The sequence below is a fragment of the Melanotaenia boesemani genome, chromosome 11, assembly GCF_017639745.1.
Source record: "Melanotaenia boesemani isolate fMelBoe1 chromosome 11, fMelBoe1.pri, whole genome shotgun sequence".
NCBI classification, from domain to species: Eukaryota; Metazoa; Chordata; class Actinopteri; order Atheriniformes; family Melanotaeniidae; genus Melanotaenia; species Melanotaenia boesemani.
The window spans coordinates 31,921,310-31,947,059 of record NC_055692.1 but is presented as its reverse complement, the minus strand read 5'-3'; the positions used below and the strand labels follow the sequence as shown (position 1 = coordinate 31,947,059).

Genomic DNA, 25,750 nt, shown 5'->3' with positions numbered 1-25,750 from the left:
TAAAAGCCAGTTTTGGAACGCTGTTTTGCTAAATGCAATACATTTAACTGGTCTATGACAAGACATGAAATTTCAGACTTTGTTAGAATCAGTAAAATGAATTGATGAGAGCATTCCAGACACATGCGTTAAAAATACTTTTAAAAACATGAATATTTGAGGGTGATAATCTCCTAACACTCATACTTTCACCAGGCCTTGATGAACTTTTTCTCCCAAAGAAGGGTTCTCTGCATTAAAGGGGTTTCTATACAAACCGTTCTTCTTACAGAGAACCCTTGAAGAACCCTTTCATTAAAAGGGGATTTTCAGATGCAAATGGTTTTGGGTAGAACTTCTGCCCTTCATGGAGAACCCTTGTGGAACCCTTATTTCTAAGAGTGTATTCTGGAGGAACAAAGATGCAGCCTGGGGGAGTTTCAGGAGGTGCGGGATGTTCATCCAGGGCCTCCTGGATTTGTTCCTTCAGGGTCCACTGGATGGCCCCCATCTCACATGTGAGGGCAGAATGGTTTCAGGTTACTCAGGATTCTCAGTCTTGTCATGTATTCTGGATAGGGCATCTGCCTGGCAGTTCTGAATGGAAAAGTTAAAGCAGATAAAAAAGAGAGCCCACCTGGCCTGTCGAGGGTTTAGACGTTGAGCCTCACGGAGGTAGGCCAGGTTCTTATGGTCAGTGAGGACCTGAAAAGGGTGCTGTGCTCCCTCCAACCAGTGCTGCCATTCCTCTAATGCTAGCTTTATGGCTAGGATCTTTCGATTACCCACATCATAGTTCTGTTCTCCTGGGCTTAGGTTTTTAGAGAAGAAGCGACACGGGTGGAAGCGAGACGGTTGTGCGGACTACTGTGACAGGACTGCCCCAACGCCTGTGGTGGAGGCATCCACTTCAATGCAGAAGGGGAGATCTGGATTCGGGTGACGTGGGAAGGATGGAGTGGTGAAGGCTAGTTGTAGGAGTTGGGATGCGGTTTCAGCCTCAGGAGTCCAGGTGAGAGTCTGGGGTTTGTGTCGGAGCATGGAAATCAGTGGTTCTGCCAGTGTGCTGTAGTTCTGGATGAAATTTCTATAAAAGTTGGAGAATCCTAGAAACCGTTGAAGTGCTTTAATGTTTTTAGGTCTGGGCCAGTATAAGATGGCCTGGATCTTCCTCCAGTCCATTTTAACCCCTTCAGGCCCTTTCAACTTTTAGAAAATAATTTTTGCATAATATGGGATCTTAAAATAACACTATTTAATTTCCTGACCCTTAAAATATGGATGACAAGTTTTGATGGCACAGTTACGTGTACTATGTACATTCTTGGAACTACTGTTGCCGAGCAACATCCAAATGCTGAGAAACTACACTTTACAACTTTTTCTTCTGGGATGCTGCTTCAAGTTGCAGCTGAGTTTTGCACACTAGCAACTTGCACACTAAGACTGATTCATTAAGGTGACCCCAGAGGACATTATCAGAGGAAGTGAAAAAAGAATGAAAGAAAAGAAAAGCGCAATAGATAATACAATAGTCAACATCGGACCGACTTTTACTGGCTGAAGAGATCTCAAAGAAGAGGGTTAGCCTTTGTTAGGGTGCCCCTCACTGAGAAAACCTGCCAAAGTTCAGCAGGGCTTCTTTAAGTTAAATTAAAAAAATAATCAGCGGTAGTGAATGACAACAATGTTTAAAAACTGAGATTCTGAAAGAGAATCCCATGTAACCATGGTGAAGCCACAAAGGCTTGATGTCATCACTCCTCAAAGAATCATAGCATGTTGCTGGTCTTTATGATGCCATGGTGTAACCGTGGTGACACTAGAAAAGCTTCACTGGGATAGAAATATCTTTAATTTCGTCTTAGAGATATCAACACACCGCAGCCTACTGGACCTTAATCAAAGTTTATATTTGAAAATCTTTCGGCTTTGGCTTCATCTTAACACACTTTCTGCTGTAAGTTGATCTTGTTTTGAATGCTGCATAACCAATAAATATTACAATACAGTTTTTAACACAATGTCTCGCTTTACCAATATCCCTAAGACTCAGCCACAGCTGTTGTCACAGGAAAATGAGAAAAGGCTCATGCAGGAAAATAGAAAACTAAAAGTTGAAAAAGCTGCTCTTGTTGAAAACAATGTAAAACAAGGGCGCAAGCTTGCTCTTCTGAAAGAGGAACGAAGCAAAAATACGCTTTGGAAAGATGAAACAGAACAGTTGCAAAAATCCATACGTGAACAAGAGTCAGAAAAAAAGAAATTACAAGAGGAGATTGTCATTCTGCAAAACAGAAACAAGGAACTCGAAAACAAATATATCATTGAAAGGATGTGGCGGGAGCAGAAAGAAAAAGACCTGGAGAATTTGACCAAACTTGGTAAAGAAACACCTGACTTCAAGCTGTTGGAACTACAAGGTAAGTTGGAAAAAGTTAAAGGGGAAAATGACCAAAATAAAAAAAGGATCCAGGAACTGCTGGGTCAACTGCAGATTAAGCATAACAGTCATAGGGAGACACTAGAAGCTCTAAAAAATGAAAGAGTTTGCCGACGAGATTTGTCTGACAAGGTGGAAACTTTATCACCGTTGATAGACAAAGTAGAGAGCTTGCAAAGGCAATGGGATAAACTAATGGATAAATTGGGTAAATCCAAAGCAGAAGTTAAAGCACATAAAGAACAAATACAAAGTTTAATGGAGGAAATAGAAACAGAAAAAAATAAAAATGAGAAATTGTCAGAGTCCCTTTCAATGAAAAATCAGGTCCTTGGCAAGATCAAGGGAGAATTAGAGTCCAAACGTGTAGAGAATAAAAATCAGATGGAAGAGGCTGTGAAACATCGCAAAATCACTGCTGAGCTTGAAAAGGAGCTCAACCGCTTTCATGTTCGAACTAGAGATATGGAAACGAAACTGAAAACCATCACATCAACCAAAAACCAAGAGATTGCCCATCTGTGGGAGGAAATCAACAGAAACAAGAACAATGAACAACTGCTCACCCACCAATTGAAAGTTCTCAAGAATCAGACTGACCTCCTCCAGGATCAAGTTTTCAAAACTCAAACTCAACTCAGTGATTGCAAGGAGGTCAATGCAAATCTGATTAGCAAGATCAATTTAAAAGGTGTGGAGCTGGGCACAATGGAAACAGAAAACTCTTTTATGAAGGACCAGATGGAGCTGCTGGCGACCAGCCTGGAGGAAACAAAAGATACAATGAATAAAAGAATAACTTTACTTGATAAAAAACTAACGCAGAAGCAGAATGCCTTGTCCCAGGCTCAATGTGAGAGGCAACAGCTTGAGAAAGATGTAGAACAACGCCAAGAGCTGATTGGGCAACATGAGAAGGCGCTAGAACAAAGTAAACGTGAAATATATGTGCTGGAACAGATAATTAAAGAACTAACACAGGAAATCAGCGTCTTTCTGGGGATTTCAGAGATGAAGTGCCCTGATTCACTGCTCAGTAAAAACAGGGAAAACCCATATAAAGATCAGCTGGACAACAACACAGCAAAGATGGAGGAGGAATACACGAAAATGCTTTATCACGATACTGAAATTGTGAATTCCAAGCTAGATGATGTGATACAAAAACTACAGGAGCGCAAGTGGGAATATAGTTACATTATATATGCAAAGCCAAATGGGTGGCTTTACTCATATCTATGTAGAAACACAATGCAGGAAGTAAATGAGCTGCCAAAAGCAGAGGTGAGAAAGTTCACGGTGGAGAAGCACTCAAAATCCACACACCTTCCCCCCATTTCCAAACACATCAACTCTAATTTTGGTGAAAAATCAAAAGACAAGCCAAAATTTAAATATTCATCCAAGAGCAAACAGGACCAATACACTGGCAGAGAAGACAGAGATAGACATAAAAGGTTTGGCAAACTTCCCCCACTGAAAGTCATCTCTATGAAGTCTAATCAGCAGTTATGAAAAACTAAAAAAAAAAAACAAACAAAAAATAGTGGTCAGGGACCTCATTTATCAAACTGTGCGTAGCAAAACAAACTACAGGTGGAGTCTGCGGCACACTTCTACTTTCAGATTTCTAAAAGTGCACACGCACGTCCTACACCTGTTTCAGTTTATAAATCAGAATCAACTCTAAAGCGTGCGCACGTGAGGGACCGTCTTCCCACGCCCACATGGTGGCTATAAATGGTCAGGTGGATGCTTGTAATACATATTCATCACATCATTTCCATGATGGCCCGTGTAACCGAGGCTAATAACTTAGGACCCATATAAATGTATAACTGCAGATGGTGGTCAAAGAGAGACAGAGACAAAAACTAAGTTTAACCAAATTTATTTACATCAAACAAGTTTACAGAAAGAAAACATTAAATCACTAAAAGAGCGATTAACTTTAATTCTAAAAACATTTACGGGGGAAAGACACTATTAGGACAATGTGCTCACCAAGTTAGCAAATGCCAGAGGGGCTGACCGGCCGCGGGTGCACGCGGTGAGAGGCCACAGTTGTCTATGGAACAAAGTACTCACTACGCTCTGTGTAAAACACACTCACACACAGCAAACAATAAGGACAACAAAAGCATGCAAGATAAGTGAGGGGTGTGCAAAAATACCACGTCATGCAAGGAGTGATGGGGCTGAAGTGAGAGACTCTATCACCAAACCCTCCACCTTCCCGGGCAGCCGCGCTCGGACCAGACGCTGCAGCAAAAGGAGCACAATATTAAAATAAAATCACGTAGTGTTTTAAAGGAGGGAAGGGCTCTAAAAAAACTAACTGAAGGTGAATAAAACAATACAAAATACAGCGCTAGGTACTAAGAAAAACACAATATAACTTAAATTGAACTGAAAATAGACCCAAATAGAAACAGCAGTGGCCTACGGCTTCTAAGGAAGAGACAAAAATGCTGTTAATGACCAAAGCACAAAAACACTCCAAAATACATTGAAACAACTAAATAAAGAAATATATAATACCTAAAAACAAAAACTCGGCGTGGTCCTTCCGCCAGTAGACACCACCACTACATGATTCATAGGGAGTAGGCCAGTTTAAACTGGTGGGTTTTGATGTGAATGGGTCTTATAAAGAGATACACTTATTTAAAGGAGATTAATTTATGATCGGAGAAGGGAATGTGATGGGCTATAGAATCAGTAGGAATTACACCAGAGCAGCAAACCAAGTCCAGAATATGGTTTTTGGAGTGAGTAGAGAAATTTATATATTCTTGTAGTCCAAAACTGTTTAGACAGGATCCAAAGTCTCTGGAAAGAGGACTGTCCTTGTCCATATGAATGCTGAAGTCATCAAGTATTATCAGATTTGGAGAGAGTGAGGATAGATGGGCCAGAGGAGCCGCAAAGTCATTCAAAAAGTCCTTATTAGGTTTAGGTGGTCGGAACACATTACATAGAATAACGGGAGTTGAACCAGAGAGTTAAGTGAGGCTATATATTCAAATGAATTAAGCGCCAGAGCCTCAAGCGGCTTTACTTTCCCCTGCTGGCGGTGAATCATGGCGAGACCACCCCGCCTACCGGAGCCACGAGGTTTAAACATGTAAACAATCTCTGGTGGAGCGGATGCCTTGAGATGAATAAAGTTTTAATATTTAACATCTCAGCATCATGCAAGTGCAGACCATTTATTCTATGCTAGTAACTTGTTAATCACAAGTTATCTAAGCTTCAATTTAACATTTAAGGGTTTTTGTGTATTTACTATAAAATGGGATCATAGTATTTCACAGGTCTTGAGGCAACAGTTTTTATTCAGTCTACGTTTTAGTTATTGGCAACATTTTCTGCTTTTACCATTAATGTACAGAATGCCTATAATCCACAATGGACATAATTATGTAACAATCCATAATATTTAGATGCACCATTAGCTTTCAGTCCCACCAGCAGACAATGAATAAAATTCAGCATTAAAATAAGACTTACTCATTCAGTACACTATATGTTAAACAAAGAAAGCAAACAAACAAACAAAAAAACTAAACTAATACTTCACTGACATATTTCACCTTTGCTTCTCTGCCATTCTATAATTCTGTCAACTTACCAGCCAACATCAGAGACTGTGATCAATGAACAGCCTGGAAATGTCACACCACAAGCATGGAAAAACAGGCCAGAGGGACACAGTGGGATTCAGGATGGATTCAGATCCATCACCTGCCGATTCACAATGAATGGCCAGGATGATTCAGTCAGACACGCTGTAGGTGAAATAGTGCATGAAGGGGTTGGCTTTTTGTATCAGTAGGGGACAGAAACACAGCATCAAGGATGCTGCATCTTCAACTGAGCATACATCCCAGCAAAGCTGAAGTATTGCAAGATGTCATTAAGTCCCATGTTCACTGCCTTACTCACTGACCTGCAGCAGGGATCCAGCAGAGGCCTGCGATAGTCTTTGAGTGACTAAACACCAAGTTTTAAAAGAATTCATGACTGCTGCCACCCTATATGTATTCTCTTTCTTTACAATTAAAAAGCTAAGAAAGTCCTGTGATGGACTGGTGACCCCGCCTCTCACCTGCTAAATGCCGGGTTAGGCTCCAGCAGTGACCCTTAAAGGACGAAGCGGTATAGATAATGGATGGATGGAAGAAAGTAGTTTGTTTGTATCTTGTAGTTATAGGTCAGCTTGTACAAAAACAAACAAAAACAAAACAAAACAAAACAAAAACACTAGGACACACACCGCCTCTCACCTGCTAATTGCCAGGATAGGCTCCAGCTTCCCTGTGACCCTGAATTGTATAAGTGGTAGAGAAAAGGGATGGATGGATGAACAGTCATAAAATGCTCTTGTGTGTGACTGAAGGTGGAGAATCTCTCCTGCAGAGAGGTAGAAAGCCAAGGTGACCTAATGTTAAAGAATAAGTACAAACTGATTGTGAGTGATGGATTTTTGGAAGGACATCTGTGTCAGACTAGGGCAGCACACAGGCCAACAGTGTCTGCATTTCTTTTTCTTTTTTTTTTTGTGTGTGTGTGTGTGTGTGTTAACCTACATGCTGGATGGTAAATCACTCCCTCACTGGAGCCAATTCTCTGTATGTAAAAATAGGAAGACACATATACAGACACATATATTTATATGCCTGGACATCTCCCCTCAAAAACACCAAAAGCTTCAAACACTATTTCCTTTTCCTTTAAACCTTTTTTTTTTTTTTTTTTTTTGCACTTGAAAAATGTAAGATAAACCCACAACTTTATCAAGATCTTCTTTGCAAATACTGTTGATTGACACCTGGCCTGAGCCGGCTCATCTGCAACTGGGTAGCAGACTGACTGACAAAGCCCAGTAAATCAGACGAAGAACCCCCTGCATCATGACCCCACCCACCCCAAAAACACCCATGTGTGTTTTCCATCCATCAGGCAGGAGACTTTGCAGCATCAGAGCCAGAACCACCAGGTTCAGCAGGAGTTGCTACCCTGTTGACGTGAGATTGTTCAACTCTAGTGACTGAGTCCACGGTCTGAGCATAATCCCACCGTTTAAAGTGCAATGAGCATAATTATAATTATGGGCAATATCTCACCATACCACCTGGTCAGTGCAATAACTGGTTCATACTCAATACCTTACATACAACTACTTTATCTTTATTGATTTTATTCTATCTTATTTTTTTATTCTTTTGTAACTAAACTAGATCTCATGTCAAAGGGCGGTGCATATGTCGAACTCACCCGTACAGTCATGTATCTGTAAGAAGCACCACCACCAAACCTCTCAAACTCTGACACCCATGAAACATGATAAAAAGTTTTTTTTGTTTTAATTTTGTGGATGCACCAGATTACAAAAACATTAACTAAAGAAATTAGTTTGCACGCTTTCATATGTCCCTTTACAGTGTTGGGGTAGTTATACTAAAAAAAGTAATTAGTTACTAGTTACTCATTACTTATGTAAATTGTAATGAAATTACTTTACTGCATTTGAAAAGTAACGTCACTACTTATTACTTTACCATTTTTTAATTTACCGTGTAGACATGGACAAACATCATAGCCGAATCATCGCTGCCTGTCTGCAGAGTGTTTACTGTATATGGTAAACAAAATGGTTTTAAAACCATAAAAACAACATCCCTGTCTGTGGGAAGATATGGACACACTTGTCTCATAATCATTTTATCTAGTATTTTTCTAAACCTGGGCGATTCAATAATCGACAGGGGGCGCTCGTCTCCTACAATGAACCCTGCAACTAGCTTGTTAATTTGTCTTACCGGCTGCTGCGCTCTAGGACATGTTTGTGGCTGCCAGATCTGTATTTCTGCCAGATTCGTATTTTTGTCGACTGCGCATGCCCATCGCGGCGGCCATCTTGGACGCTGAAATACGGCAACACCGTCTAGTCAAATCTGTGTGGTAGACGCTTTTTAGCTTATGGTGAACAACTTTTTTTGCCTCTTTTTGCAGCTTCGCGATGAGGGGATTTGTCTTCTTCAACAATGTTCAAGCCTTCATGGCTGATGGCGTGTTTCATCCCAGCTTGGGTCCAACAGAAAAAGCCGACATTCGGCGTGTTGTTGACAACTTTTTAATGAAAGGTTTGTACCTTAAGCTAACAGTTAGCTGCAAACAGGTTATGCACTTGTTATATTTTGGTCCTGAGATGTGAAGTTAAAAAAATGTAATATGTATGGAATTACCAACGGGTTTGTATGTTTCAAAGTTCCAACTAAACTTTATGTATATTTAGTTAGGGATGCAATGATTTAACAACGGTCTCATATAAAGTTAGCTAGTATGTGATGATTGCTTGAGTATAAGAAGTGAACAATAACTGGTTTCTTCATTCAAGGAGATACGTTTAAAAAAAAAAAAAAAAAGATAGACGGCCTTAATAAGTTCTTTCTTTTTTCTTTTAATAGACGGCCGGTTGTTTTATATAGGACCGAAGAAACAGTACATGCGCATGGTGGTCATGTCTGAGGAGGAGAAGCGGGCAGTGTTGGCTGAGTGCCACAACGCACTAATTACATGATATATATGATCATATGTATTATATATAATGTATATATATATATATATATATATATATGTATTATATATAATCATCACTAATAACAACACACTAATCATGCACTAATCTTAGAGGAACCTTAACATGAAACAGGGTGCGCACATCCATAAACAAATTCCTACATGTGCCAGACAATTACAGTGTGGGCACAGTAATAATAAATATATATATATATATATATATATATATATATATATATACACGTATATATATATATATACGTATATATATATATATACGTATATATATATATATATATATATATATATATGTACATATGTATATATATATATAGATTACGTGCACCTCACAGACACAATATGTGCAGTACAGCTCGGGCAGCGACAACAAAAGCGAAAAAAGTTGTTCACCATAAGCTAAAAAGCGTCTACCAAAAAGTTGTTCACCATAAGCTAAAAAGCGTCTACCAAAAAGTTGTTCACCATAAGCTAAAAAGCGTCTACCACACAGATTTGACTAGACGGTGTTGCCGTATTTCAGCGTCCAAGATGGCCGCCGCGATGCGCATGCGCAGTCGACAAAAATACGAATCTGGCAGAAATACATATCTGGCAGCCACACCGTTAATAACAGCTTAGCTTGTTTAGGCGGGTCGGCTGCTGAAGGACTCCTTCCACTGACCGGCGAGGAGGATCTTTCACCACAAGTTTGGACTGAAACTGGACTGAAAATAATGCGGATATCGCCACTGACCAATCTCCGACTCTCCAGCTTCATTTTTCTTTCTCTTTAGTTGGCGCACAATCAGCTACGTCACGCAAAAGATCTCTATGGCAACGTGTCCAGGCAAGCACACACACAGGCAGCAGCATGCGCGCGCCACTTAAAACAGATCAGAACTTTACACATAGGCAAACACGGCTTGCGTAGCGCAGAAAAACACGTTACTGTAGTCCAGTAAAGTACTTTCGTTACCAATATTTTAAGTGTAATGCATTACTTTGTTACCTAAAAAAGTAATATCATTACTGTAACGTGTTACTTTGTAACGCGTTACTCCCAACACTGGCCTTATATGAAAGTTTTAAAACAGAGTTATCACTCACACTTCTCAAAAGACCAAACTTTATCTTAAAATTAAGACAAAGCACTCCCTCCCTCACATGTCCTCTAGTCTGTTCTTTTCTTTTTCCGATCTTCTTGTATCTGTGCTTCCTGACTCCTCACCTGTCTCTTCTGCCACAGGGCATTAAAGATATTTATTGTTTTCTACACCTTCTACACCTTCCTTAGTTTCTCTTTATGCCTGAATTTATTTTAGATTTGAGCCCCTGTCATGTTTTTCATTAAGTACAAATAAAAAGAAAATGTGATTTAAACACAGAAATAAACACATCTATTATAGTCAGACTAATTCTGCTGTTTTATTTAGTGCTAAAATGAGCTTACAGATGCCTCTGGAATAACTAACCACACATCTCTGTACTCAGTAGCTGCACTGGGTGGCCTAGAAAGAAAAGTATTTTAACCATTTTTCTTTCTTTCTTTTTTTTTTTTTTTTTAATTTGACCTTTTTCCTGTTTGAACCTGATTTGTGTCAAATCTGTCAGACATTTAGAAGTAGCTAATTTTAATTATTTCTGCAGTGTGTTGTAATAGGGTTTTTTACTCTTAAATTTAATAAAAGACAATATGCAAAATTATGTTCTGATCTTACACTGTTCTGAAAACTATTTTCATTTCTAAATTTCCTTTTTAATTTTTAATTTTGATATGTAAAAACAATTTATTGGAATAAAATTTAAGTTGCATGGAGTCTCTGGCCTCACCACCGCAGCAGCCGTGTCCTCAGAGGAAGTCCTACATATATATATGGCCAGAGCGGCTCCTTATAATTGGAAAACACGTCTGGCTGACACTACACTTACCATAGCCCACGTCCAAGCCAACACCTGACATGTGGACCTAATGTGATAGACGTCAGTTCCTACAATGAATCTAGACCATGATGGAGTGAAAGAGCTGGTTGCGCGCTGTTTGCATCAAACACACGTAGCTACAATGCTATGAAAACACCAAAGTGCATACTTACCGGAGTAGAAACAATGCCAGATTGGTCATGACATTCCTTAACCTCAACCACTACAACTTGTAGAAACTGGTCAAAAGCACTAGATTGTTCAAGGTATTGGAAAACTGAACTGATGGGTATTTCTCCAATAAAAGGCTTAAATCTTATTGGATAACAAATTAGGATCTATGGTGTTTCATAGCATATGTTACGTCCCCAGGCATGTCGGCCTGGAGCTGCTTCAGCTCCTTGTCTCAACACTCTGGACTTCCGGATCCCCTGCTTCCCCGGCTGTGATTGGGTGCCAGCTACAGTTGATCTACGCGGCTGGCCATTCAAGATGCTTGCCTGCCTTCATAAGCTGCAAATTGACTCATTTCAGTGCAGCTGTGTCTGATTCCAGCACTTTGGGACTGAACAATGAGGCGTTCTTGGTTTATGACGGTTCTGTGTGCTTCTGTGGCCTACTTTGCAGCTCTGTGTTGACTGAGAGACATTTGGTTTGGTTTAGCATGTTGTTACCTTGTTTTGTTACTTCTGTGTTATTGTACTTTGCAGGATTGCCAGTACCTGTGTTCGTTACTTTTGGGTTCACTGTTTACAGAAACCTGCCGTGGCAGTTTAAGCCTGATTCGGAACACTTTACGTTAAGTACCGTTCTTATTCCTTTTTATTGTTGATTTATTATCTGTTGTGCTGTGTGGCATCTAGTCTGTGTTTTGGGATAGGACTCCTTTCGTTGTGTTTGGTTTATGGTTTTCTTTATTGCCGTATTGTCTGAGCTATTTCCTTTTGTTTTATATATATATATTGTAAATAGGATTGCCCAGTTGCAAATAAACTGGTGATTTATTTTTGCATATTGTCTTTGACTCATGTTACAGCCCTTCTTGCCCTTAAGACACCGGAGGGGTTGTATCAGCATAACTTTTTTTTAAGGTACCTAGTGCATAAACCTGCATCTAAGATGTGCTGCCAAAGTATCAAATCTCTGCTTGCACAACATTAGCCATTTTGGTTTGTTTGACCACCACTGTGTTTGCTGGAAGTACATCAGCCTGCAAACGTCATTGTGACTGAAACCTAGTCCATTGTAGTTCTCTCTGTTTCTTAGAACATGGCAAGGCCTGATCCATTTTGTTGAATAATTATCAATAGGAATACAGAGACAACTGTGAACCATAGCCAAGACAAGAAGGGCAACATCTAATGCAGTTAACCAGTTGCAACTCTAAACTAGCTCTATGCAACTCTATCTTCATATGGCAATCACATCACAAACAGTCACAATTCTGAAATTTGTCTCTCATTGGTAGCTAAACGTTGGTGCAAAAACAATGAATGATTCTTAGCAGAGCTAAAATGAAAACAGTTATAATTTTTATTATAACAGTTACTACCAATATGTTCCACAGTATCACTTGAGTTGTGCTCTTTTTCAGTGTAAGTGGATCATTTGGATTTGTATATGGATGACATCATTAATACCATTTCTATAAGTCAGTGAGATATTCATGCTCAGTTGAAATCTGAGCAGCACCATTTCATATATAATTCTTATGGACACATATTGATCTCCCCTTCCTCACCCTCATAAGACCATAAATGATAGACAGCCTGATTTTTTTTCCACCTCCTGCTCCACCACTTTAAATTTTCCCCCTGCCTGCACTTCATCACTGTTTTTTCCTGTTTTTTCCACCAGAGTTCCCATACTGGTGTTGAGCCGGCTCTGACTAGTGGTCAGCAGATAACAAACGACTCCGTCACACAGACTCAACAGCAATCTGCTGCCTCTCTGCCAGCCCTGATATATCTTCAGTTGTCTCTCTTTGGCATGCCACTAAATCCTCCATCTGTGGCCACATTCCAATTACAGAAAAAACAGTAATGTACAACCCTGTGTACACCTACTGGAAGCAGGAGAGCTTTATCATGAATACTGATGAAGCAACGGTGTTGGGGGAGAAGACTGTGGAAGTAGGTTTAGGGGGCATGGGTGTCATCTGTACTATATGACCTCTTGCATTGGCCAGATTCCCTTTTCCCCCTCTCTTCCTCCCTTCCATTATTGTGCACTTTATAGATATCTCCTTCCAACTATCCATTATGGTATGCCTCACGTTTGTTCTGCCTTCCAGCTCTCTCAGCACTTTTAAGGGTCAGTTGTTTGTAGAAAGACGAATAGAACGAAGCTCATCTGTGCTCCTAAGTTAATAACTGAATGGTGGGTGTACAAGAACTCCTTGGCAGTAATTCAGTTCAGTTTCTGGAAAAATGTTACTTTAACTGATGCTGATAATTACATCTGATTAGTAGTTCAAGTACGTCTGTGTTCATGTAACACCTACAACTTTATTACTGGATTACTTTTCTTTCAGGCACAGATTCTGGATCAGCCAAAATAAAAAAAAAAGTATTTGCAGTTCTCTTCATTATTTAGACTGCAATGGAAATACTAACAAACTCAATTTAAAAAGTTTTCTGTTGTTGTAAACAACAAGAATATCAACATAACATTTTCAGGTCACAGTTGAGACCTCTGACAACTCACAATATCTCCTGCTGTTGAAAAATCTTGTTCACTAAGAGCCAGGGTTTAAAGTATCTGGCTCTGTGCCAGATCTAAGTTTTGCAGCAAAAAAAAAAACAAAACAACAAAAAAAAGACAATTTTGTGTGCGCTAATGTGGACAATTGTCACATTGAATTGAATACCAGTGGTATGAGAGGAACATTGCTTTGCTCTCAAATGCATTACTAACCAACCAGACGTTCAGCGGGTCCTTGGAAAAGGTGTGGCAGAGATCGAGCTGCAGTTTAGATCTACACTATCGGCTCTTTAGATACGATGGAGCAGAGATGTTGTTAAATACTGTAGCTGTAGACGTCGGTACCTTAGTGTTGTAGTTGGGGTGGAGGGTAAGCTTGTGAAGCCTGGTTATTACCTGATATTTATGCCACATATTTTCGGACACATGCAGTGTGTCTGTCCGCTGGTGGGAGTTTGCTCACCTGTGTGAGCGTGCACACCTGTCTTTGCACATTGGAGCAGAGGAGGATTGTGAGCACGCGACCATGTACAGTCTGAAATGAAATGCCGTCATTTAAATAAGGTAAATAACATCAGGCTGTTTAGTTTTTCAACTCTGTCTCTGAGTGTGGATGGAATGAATGTTCAGAGACGCAGAATGATGGTGAACACTCCCCCCCACCCCCACCTGGAAGCTAACGTGAAAGCACGTTTTCTTCGTCTCAGTGAGCAGCGCTTTAACAGGCCCCTCCCCAGTCCATAAGAGCTGCAGTCAGAGCAGGAGACGTTCATCTCCGCTCCATGACCAGACTGAAAATGGAACGTGCAAAGCTGGAACTGGCTGAGCCCTCTCTAGCTTACCATTTACCCAAGTAAAGGGAATTTAATATTAAATATATATCTAAGCACTGGCTTGCTCTGTCTGTTAATAGAATAAAGTAAAAATGGGCATATTTCAGGCATAGTCACGAGTGGTGATTAATCATGATTAATTTATTTGTAAACTGTGATTAATCTGATTAAAACTTTTAATTATTTGATAGCCCTAATAAAAATATTTGACCTCCTGTATCTGTGTGAATGAGCGTGTGTGAAATGTCCAATGCAAACTACAAAATATTGTCTTGGACATGATGTAGATGTTGTTAAATTATGCATTTAAACCCAAACCACAATATTTTCCTGATTCCCAAATAAAAAAAAACACATTAACTGCTTCGACCCAGTTAGTTAAAAAGAGTGGTTGAAACTCAGACTTTGTGGCACAGGCTTTGTTATTAAGAAACAGCCATCTTTATTGCTTCTAAAACACAAGGATAATATTTCGAGGGTACAAACAAGTGGCTTGAGGCCAATTTATGTTCTACACTAAAGACAGATTCTCATGAGAATGGAGTCCTTAGTCCATCTCCCACTTCCTTTATGTGCATAACTTGGTCCGTTTCCATGGCTCTTGCAGATGCATCCAACAACACAGCAAACAGAGCAATACCACCAGAAATTTGGGGGGCAATGTTGAACAACCAAGGGAGGAAGACAACGAAGTACAATAACAGAAGAAATGGTGGAACCGTTTGAGGAAAGGTTCTGCAAGTGTGTCAGAAATTATATGCTGACATATGTTTAATGGTTGTATAGTCCACGGCCGTCTACTGCACTGCCTCTTTTTATGTCTCTTCTCTTCTGAGAAGTTGCATCATCATGATGACATGTTTGTTGTTGTTGTTTGAAACTAACTGAGAAGTAAGATGTGAGCTCTGAACTCTGCACTACCCTCTACTACCCACTACTATTGATTGACAAAAGTTCTGACAATGTAAAGAACGCACGTTTGACAGCATTTAAAACACACATGGCTATTTACACACATAACAGGAGTATAAATGGGTCTTCATATGGCCATTCAGATTGAAGGATTTGTTACTTTGTGGATTTATCACTCTTGTCACATTATAATGTCTGTGCAGTTAATTTGTGATACAAAATGTTGATCCGAATAGTGAATAAAAAATATGAATATGAATTTAAATTATACAATAAATAAATAAATAAATAAACAAACAAACATTTGTTTTTGCTGTCTCCAGTTTCTTCATATTCCCCAGACACAACAGTTAAGCACATTACCGTGATATATGGAGATAAGCGTAGAAACTCAGATTGGATTACTTTCTGGATTGCTAAACTTGACCCATTCCATTTATGTATACTGATTCCTCAGTGACTCCTGGTTAGAAATGAGAAGCAATAAGAAAGTGATTTTCTGGTTTCAACTGCTCAGATTATTTTTCAAAGGAGCCATTTCACTGATACATGAGCCGTAGTTAAAATAATGAGAACTATACATCAGTATCTTTGTAAAGAACCTGCAAAGCAGACAGTGAAATCAGACAGCAATAACATTAAACAGCAGAGAGGTTGATCAGTGCACCACTAAGTGTCTGTACCCTCTCATTATCCTGAAAGTCACAGCTATCTCATAGTTGGAACCACTTCCATCACTGAGCCCACTTCACTTGTCAGGGCTGAGAGCAAAAGAAAGCCAATGTAAACCATAACGAAAGAGGGAATAAAAAAGACAAATTGCGGTTTCAGTCTTTACTCTTGAAATAAAAGCCCTGCCTAGCAGCAGCTCTGCAGGGAGCTGCAGCAACACCAGAAACCACCTACAGTAACAGGGTGTTGAGTTGAGGTCTGCAAGGTCAGTTCACAGCAAGTAATAACCTCAACCTGTCAGGAAGCACCGCTGCAGCCTCTTGTGTAAGAAAACAAACTAACCTTTCTAGCAAACCTCACTGGTAAAACTTAGTCATTTTCCTGCCAACTGCTCACAGCTGACAGTTATGCACCGATAGATGTGTGGAGAAGGGAAAGTATTACTTTTATTCAACAAAGGGTAACACAGGTGGGCTAGTTTAGAAGTTGTCCAGCTGTGTTTATTGACTGGTGGTCATTGCCATTGTCTGGCACAGATGGGGTGCTAATAACATCCCTGAGTTCAACAGTGTGACTCAGACTTATGTTTAGAGCAAGTAGCAACCTCCTCCCATAAAATGTGAAGCCTATGAGGAAGTGCAATACATTGCAGTTCACCCCTCATCCGCTGGGGGCTGGCTCCAAAACAGAGTCAATCTCCCTAGACTCCCATGTTAAAAAGACCAACTTCACAGCAGAAATAAACATGTTTAGAAATCCATTTTAGGATTAATAGGTCAAGTTTACCTTCATGACAACTGTGAGAGGGGTGATTTTTTTTTTTAACTCATCCATTTGGATGTTATTTAATCTTGAAATTCTGCATAATTAGGGGGTCCTTTTGATAGACAGGTATCCAATATCTGCAGCACGAAGGGAGAGTGCATCACAACTACGGTTTTTAGCTGGCTAACAGCATGCCTTTGTCATGAATGGGGGACGTCGGAGGAGGTGAGGACCCAAATGCAGGCAGTCAAGGCTAGTGATGTTACGTCTGACACAAAAGCCCCAAAGCCTGAATCGAGTAAAGGGGGCGTGTCCAAATGAAGCCTGATGCAAAGTCCATATTATTTTCCTGAACATCACGTGACCGAAGACAAATGAGGCCCCGTTTTCCCTGATTCACGCGAGTGTCTTGTGTACTTCGGCTGCTGAAAAAGCCGCGGAAAATGCAAGAAATGCTCTGCGTAAGTCCAGGTAACAGTGAGGTGATACCATACATGCAGCACCGACGAAAGCAGATAGATAGATAGATCATTGTGTTTACATTTCCACCAATATGTAGTTTACAGGACTGCTGGACATCAAATGACCAGCAGATGTCAGTACTACCAAATGAGCTGTTAAATGGGGCCTCTAGTAACGACACTTTTGGCGATGCAATTGGCCAGAAAGACTCAACACATTCACAGGGCTTCATTAAACCATCACTAATCAAGGCAGGAGGCAGAATTGGTGCAGGTGACAAGGTTTATTTCCCAAAACTCAAGACAGGGAACCACACACAACAGGGATAAATCCAGTGAACAAAACCACACATGACCAAATAAGAGGAGTGACTGAAAACCAGGGACATATATACACGGAAGGAGTAATGTGGAACAGGTGAAGTGGATGAGCAATCAGGCCAGGTGTTCTAATGAGGCAGAACAGAAACCACAGGAACACAAGAGGGAAAACCAAACATGACAAAACTGAAAACCTAAACCATGATCAAACACACACCGAAACCCAGAAACCATGACAGCCTTACCTTTAGTACACCTATCTCCGTTAGCTGGTTAGCTACTGTTAGCTTTGGGTTAGCTTGGTTAGCTCTTAGCTACAGGCATCTTGGAGTTTGATGGGTGTCAATCATCCATCTTTACAGTTCCCCTCTCAGCTCCACCTCTTTGCCCATTTTTTGGATTATCCAGGATTGACGACACGTGCGACGCTGCCAAGATGGCGACGGTGGGAACCGCCCAATGAGCTTCAGTTCAGCTCTTCAGAAACCTACGGGTGATGTCACGGAGGCTCTGTCCATCTTTTATATACAGACTATGGATTACAGTCTGCAACCTATGTAGGTACACAAAACTGTACTTGGTACTTAGCTTTAATTTATAAAGTTACCAAAACACCTCATTAGCAAACCGTGCTACACTGCGGTCACTAATATTTTTATTTATTTTTTTCTCTCTGAGCTGTAGTTTGACTTGAGTAAGACACTCAATTTCCTCACAAATCTCCACATGCTGAATACACCATCACTACCATAACACTTTTGAGGATAGATGTTGGGGGCTTAGATCTGGTGTCCTGTTTTTTACTGAAAGCATGAAAAGTTTTCACTTCTTTCTGTTGATGTTGTCAACACTTTGTGTGTAGGTGTGTACCAGGTTGGCCCTGAGGTCTTCATGTCCCCTTCAATGACCCCCAAAACGTCTCTGCTGTCCTGGTTTCCCTGACAAAATTAACAATCCCTGATTAGGAAAGCAAGTAATGTAATCAAGAGTGTGAATTAGTAACTGGTCTCAGCTGGAAAAGAAACTGAAAAGATTGCTTCAATCATATCTCTTGTTGGGGACTTTAACCTAAGTACACAGTTTGCAAGATGGCATTCTATATTTGTAAGATAATTGTGACTTGGCTTCAGTTTGAATATTTCTTTGAGCTTTTAAATGTCAGATGACATTTGGACTTAAGAGGAATTTTTGACTGGAAATGTTTTCAGACAAGACAAACTTTGGACTGGCACTCCGGAGGCAAAACGTGTGCTGTGAAAACTGCCACCATGTAATGTAATCAATTCAGGTTACCTGAGATCATTTTTCTGTGGCATGTCTATTGTTATTTATCTTTCAAATTAGGCCATTTTCCTATTGTTTAGCTAACAAACTTTACCCTTATTAGAAGTTTTGATCAGAATTATTAGATTTATTTTTATATGTTTATATGTCCCATTACCAGAAAAGTTATGTTATGACAAAGGGCTGCAAGTCCAAACTAAATGGCAGAGTCTCCTACATTGCAAACAATGTTAAACTGAACAAAAGCTGTTAAGTGACTAGATTTTCTTTTCTTCTGTTTTCATGGTAGGATCATGAAGGTCTTATCTAACATAGGCCCATCAGGGAATAACAAACCTCTGTCTCTGAGCAGGAGGCTAGAAACCAGCTGTGTACAACAAGATTTCTTTGTCATATCTTTATTTTTGATATTGATAAACATCATACTGAAATGGCCACTTTGTCCTTTCTTGTGTAGCAATTTGTGGGATTAAAAGAATTGTGATTATAGTTTAATAAAGTAATGTTAATAAAGACTTAAAGTAGCTTTTGTTCCAAGTTGGGTTACTTGATGGTAATTGAATCTGTTGCGACTTTTTTTTTTTTTTTTTTGCTCAGAAAGGTGAAAAAATTAAAGTTTTAATATAACTAGAGTGCCTGTAATTGAAAAGCACAACAAATGTCATTAGAAACTGTGGGACTAGGTGTAAGCTCTTGTCAAATGCAAAAATCTAAATAGTTTTAAAGTTTTACCCCCCAAAATTGTTGTGTTCTGTCTTTCTTTGATGCTCTGCTTTTCTCTTCACCCAAAAAAATTATTCAGGGCTGCTTCTTTCATGTTTTTGGAGTATTTCCTGAACATCCGGTAAGTGTGACAGTCCAAAAGGCTTCACATGCAGCCTGGCATATTTGTTGAAGAATAAAGCTCAGAGAAGTTTGTATCTGTAAAATTATTATGACCACACAAATAAATCCCTGTTTCAGAAGAATCTTAGCATTAATGATGAGCGTCACTCTCAGAATCTCAGACATATTTGTTTTGGAAAACAGGAGCACTAATATATTAATTAGCAATTATTGATAAGTTCTGGATCAACTTATCAACATTCACCAATGATAATAAATACATTTTTGAAATATTCTTGAGCTGCAGCTGTTTAAACAAAGATTGTCTGTTTCAGCCTAGTTGCAGAGAACAGATAAAATCTGTTGACCGGGCTCTAGATTGTGTGCCTGGCATGACCTGATTTTGTTATCTTTTGTTATGATAGCAGAAATCTGATACCTTTCAACTCTTGATTGGTGATGGCTTGAACGCTTAACCTGATTCAGATGAGCCAACCTTGAGCTGTGCTTGTTGGACTCTGCGGGTTGTCACAGCATGAACCTCTTCATTTCTTCCAAGCGGCTCTTTTAGGCCCAGCTTCATCTTGAATGCTTTATTGTGAACATTGGGTCGAGGGAAATATACCCTATGATGACATCTAGCCCCGTTATGAATGCTCATGTACTAGTTTTCTGAGGCCTGAGTCACTCTCCTAACAAAAGGGGAGAAATCGGGTATGTTCACTGAGAGAAAAATTATACAAATTTACTGTGTAATATGATGCTTCATAGTTTTTATTTTATGTTTGAAAAACTAAACCAGCTTTCTTATATGTCAGCGATACATGTATGTACTAACTGTGTCATGAAAATGTTAAAGGAGGTTGAGTCAGGGATCTGTAACACGAAGAGCAAGAGGACAAAAATGAGCTTGTGGGGGAAGCAGGTGCAGAAGTTCAGGTGATTTTCATTAGTATCTTCCCCAGGCGGACTGGGCCAGAGCACTACTGATACATATGAGGGGTTATATATAGCTGTATATGAATTATTTTAGAGGTGTGTGAAAGTCAAGAATGAATTCTGTCCCATAGATGCAAGTTTCACTGCAAAGACAAGTGGGTGGCTGACCATGCAGAGGAACCCAATAATGCTGCAGCACCAACTTGTCAAGCATCCATCATCTTCTCATTTCATGTGTTATCTAAAAAGAAGAAAAAAAAAAAAAAGCTTTATTTGCCTGAGTCTGAAAATCTGTTAAAGCTATATTTAAGACAGGGAATGTTTTATTCCTGCTTGAGGTGTGGAATTTATCAGGAAACCACTGAAAGTAGTAATTTCAGACACCTTTAATTGGTTTATTCAGACCAGCTGTCCAACTTATAGCATAGACCTGGTCCTCCAGGGTCTGCTTGTGTCCACCCGATGAATGTTAGTCTCTCTTTAGGGAAAATTTCTGCCTAAAATCACCTAAAACAGTAAAGTTGTCCCATGAAGCCACGTTAGTTGGTTCAAATATGTTCCCATGCAGCTTTTTTCATTCTCATTTTGCACATAAAATGTGAAACAGAAAATTCTAAAAAAATGTAGAAATGTTACAAGAGTTTTTGCAATTGGTCAAGATGGAAAAGTTGGTATTTTGGGAATAAATAAAAATAAAAATCATTAGAAAAGTTTTAGAAAGTTTTACAACAAAACAAAAATGTCATTACCTTCGAAGACATGCACACGGGGCTGTAACCGGAAGCTTTTAATGCATGTTGACATCTCCGTTTCTCAGGTTCGTTCGGGTTTCTAGCTTTTTGTCATGTAATTAATGTAGATAAATTATTGCGATATTAATCTAGGAATTACTCAGATGTGCTACTTATTTTCATTTATATTCTTACTCTGTTATTCATGTTAAATATCTCTTATCTATAAGCTCATATACTTACTAACAGTGTGTTGTGAAAGCTTGTAAAACCATGAGATTTTTCATATGGGGGAAGTGAGAAGATGCGAAGAGGTTGACTAATTGTGTCTGCCAGTAAACAACATGTGAGATGTTACAATTAAGGGAAATTCAGGTCAGCCGGAGTCCAGAGGAAATCCCTTGCTTGGACTCAGAGCTCTGTTTGTCAGGGAGAGGTAATTAAGAACCCAGAGCTCTGTGCTTGTCCATTTCTAAAATACTATTGTAATTAATAAATATCTGAAACAGGAGAGAAGCAGTCAGTTTTCACTGGCATGCAGTCCACTCTGAAGGAGAAGAGAAAAACCCAAGGAGTCAGAATGTGGTTATTAGTACTCTTAGTACCCGCCCAGTTAGGGTGTACTAGTACACATTCTTAATGTTGGAAAGTAATACTTTTTAGGGGTTTTTCTTTATTCATTAACCTACACACACACACACACAAAATTTCAAAGTAGTCAAATTAAACTAGATTTTTTAATTTAAAGGAATTAATGAATGAATGCTGGTATATATGTTCACCTCTCTTTGTTTTGAAGGCATAATTTATGATCTAATGCTGCCAGTTGTGTTCAGAAGTTAATAATTTATAGTGGTGTTAATCACAAGTTTGATCCTGATACAGTATTATATCGATACAACAAATTCTGACACATTACAATCTTGATTTGATTAAGCAGCCTTCAATCAATATGTGACAATTTCACAAACTCATTCTTAAACAAATAATTTAAACAAAAACTGAAATATTGAGATTTCATTTTATTCCTGAGCTCAATCATATGCATGAAAAACATCTGTTCTTTGAACAAAACCACACGTTGTAGGTCCAGCTTTTAAAATAGTTATCACACCTTTGGGAATTTCTTTCATCTAATTTAAATAAGACAATTCAGTTGTTAGAACAAGGCAAATAGAAATTACCCAGCTGTGTGCAGTGAAATTTCCAGATGACCTCAAATGTTTTAAAATTCTGCGTAACCACTAAACAAGGAGCTCTCCAAACAAGTCAAGGAAAACGTTCTGCTGAAATATAGGTCAGGGTTGAGTTATAAAACATTTAAAATGTCAAAAACTTGAATATTTCATGGAGCAACACTGAATCCATTATTGGAAAACAGAAGAACTGGAAACCATTCAATGTGCACTCCACTTCTAACCTGATGAAAGCTGGAATGAGCTTTTGTTCTCTGTTGTAGCAGCAACATGAACCAGTGTGCAGTAACTCCATCTTTTCACGAGACCCGGCTGATCTCCACAGCTCTACTTTATTTCATCTTGAGGAGCATTTAAAGGAATTTGTGGGCTGAACTGTTTAGCAGGGATCACCAGCTCCGGACCTTAAGGACCACTGTCCTGCAGGTTTTAGATGTTTTCCTGCTGCAACAAGGCAGACTCAAATGAAAAGCTTCTCCAATAACTTGTAGTTCTTCCCAAGCTTTTGAATGACCCATTCATTTTAATTGGGTTTGTTGCACTCAGGGCATAAGCATACGTCTTGCCGTTGTCTTTATTCTTTAAATTGTTTTTATAATGCACCAGATGAAGCAGTACTCCCAGTTTTGTCGTATAAACAGTCATACAGTGACAATGAAGGCTTTGACTTCACTACAAAGCAGCTGCTTAGGGCCACTATGCCACCAGTGGTTACAAGTACACTTGTAATCTTCAGATTTCTTGATTACAAATAAATAAAAAAAAAAAAAACAATCATACCATAGTCCAATAGTTTAACAGCTACACAGCACACAAAACAACATTTTATACAGTTTCATCATGGTTCAGTGCCAAATAACACTGGTTTTGTCAGTTCCTGTTGCAAGCAACTGCTCTGTCTGACGTGCATAGTAGTTAGTTGTGTCTAGAAGCTCTGAAGTTCACAAACGTAAGAAGTCAAGAAAAAATCATTTGTGGTTTTAAGCTGTTTTGTATGGAAGCGTGGAACTGTCACCAAAAAAAAAAAAAAAAAAAAAATCTGAGATCTTATAACGTTACAACGTCAAAAACGTGAAACGTATCACGTCATAACGTGATAGGTTTATTGTAAGAACATGAATCAAAGTAGCCTGTACGGTATGCAGAAGTTGTTGACGCCTATATTGGAACAAAATACATTTTATGGGAAATATTCTGTCAAGCAGAAAAATTTCCATTATTTTTTGCCACTGATTATTGTTCTACTCTGGTTTATTGTTGTAAACACAGAAATCTGGGACAGTTATGAGCAACACGGTGCGTCACCTGCCTGAGACGGTGTGTGTGTGTTTGTGTGGGTGTGTCTGAGTTGCCACAGAGTGCGTGTGCTTTTAGTTAATAACATGTAACAGTGATTATGCCTATAGCTCTCTTCTGAAAATAAAAATGAAAGTTATAAATTAGGCATATCTCTGGACGTAGTATGCACTGGTTCCCCATACAATGACAAATATCCACGTTTTAACCAAAAACCATATGTTATAATGTTTCATGTTTTTACAATAAACTTATCACGTTGATAAGGTCCCTTTTTTTTATTTGGGTTTCCATGTTCTCCATATTTCTGTAGTTTTGCACTAATTTTAACTTGTTTTAATCTAAAATTTCTTCTGTTGCTTTCTGTTTATTTTAAATACAAATTGAGTATACCACACTCATCTATTACTTTAAATATCAGGGTCTGGAGTTGGTGATCTCTTCTCTGATGTGTTATCCTTTATCGTCAAATAGCAACACAGCTTCATTCATCTTGGTTGGCACATCTGTTCCAGGTCTGGACCGCAAAATGTGGAGGCTTTCATTCTCACCACTGCTCATCATCTTTCTTTGACTTTCAAATAATCTTGTCTGTTTAATAAAAACTGATGGAAAGGTGTCATTTTAATTATTTTTCACAGAAAACATTTTTTATTTCTTCTGATTTAACTCTTCTGATAACAGCTGATAACTTTTTTCTGATGTGAATAACCTCTGTGATAAATGTGATCTACTTAACAAACTTTTAAAATGGAGTTTGCTTGTGATGACTGCATTAGTTCTGAGGAAAGTTAATGAATGGATTAAAAAACCCAAACTTAGCCTTTGTCAAGTAGTGACAGTGGTAAGGGATCCCACATTCAGACTGGTAATCACTATAGGCTACAGATGTCTTAATCTTCAATCGACGGTGCCCATAAAACGTTAACATTGTCTCATGAAGTTAAACAACTTTGGGTGATTATGATTAGATAAATTAAAAACAAAGACTTATTTGATTATAGTTCATTACTTTTTTAAACATAATGGCAGTTAACGCTTCTTTAATTTAATAAGTAGTATTTTATTACATATCAGCTTCCTGGAAATTGTTACCCTGATGTGTGATCATCTGCCTGTGCAGAAAGTTCAATATAAGCCTGTTTTAAGCTGCAGGCACATGGGACATTGAAGAGAAAAATCATTCTGTGAGTAAAACTTAAATCAAAGTAGGACCCCTGTGATACAGTTTATATGCAAGTATTGCTATTTAGCTCAGATTCACTGTGGTTTCATGGCACCAATAATGCTGCCTCATAAAAATACAATAAGCTTATTCCGTGTATAAAGGAATGCAATATTTGACTTGTAATCTCCACAGCTGCCTTTGAGATTTGCTCACCAGCCTTAATTAACTCATTATTCATTAAAATGGAGGTGGATGACCAGTCACACAGTGTGTGGTTCTGCAGAGCAAACTAAAGAAAGGTGTGACTGAGACACACGATCTGGGCAGGCTGATGCATGTGTGAGTGTAAGATAATTCCCAGCAGAGGCTCCTGGGATTGTGTGAACATATGTTAACTTATTTTGGGATGATTGTTCCACCATTTAAGTTAAGCCTGAAATAAAGTGCTAATTAATAAATGTCATGCTGTGAAAGAAACTGCTGGGGATTTACAAGGTCTAAGGAAGTTGGAGTGATGATACTGTACCATCAGCAGGCATAAGTCTTAGGTTACCTGGGTAAATATGATAATTATACGTTTTATTTATAAAGTGCTTTTCAAGGTACACAAAAATGCTTTACAAGAAGGAAAAAAACAAAAGTGTAATATAAAACACAACTTAAGATTAGAGTTGGATTGAACCGATTCAATATTGGTGTCAGACTTTGAAGTCAAAA

At 38.9% G+C, this 25,750-nt stretch overlaps 1 long non-coding RNA gene across 1 annotated transcript; it reads right to left on the bottom strand.

The window, feature by feature from the left end:
- Positions 1–8,273: 8,273 nt before the first annotated feature.
- On the bottom strand, positions 8,274–24,518 carry LOC121648375. Its single transcript, XR_006011960.1, has 3 exons — positions 24,505–24,518; positions 12,839–12,840; positions 8,274–8,404 (listed from the first exon to the last, which is right to left on the bottom strand). It is a non-coding gene; the product is annotated as an uncharacterized LOC121648375 (long non-coding RNA).
- Positions 24,519–25,750: the final 1,232 nt, after the last annotated feature.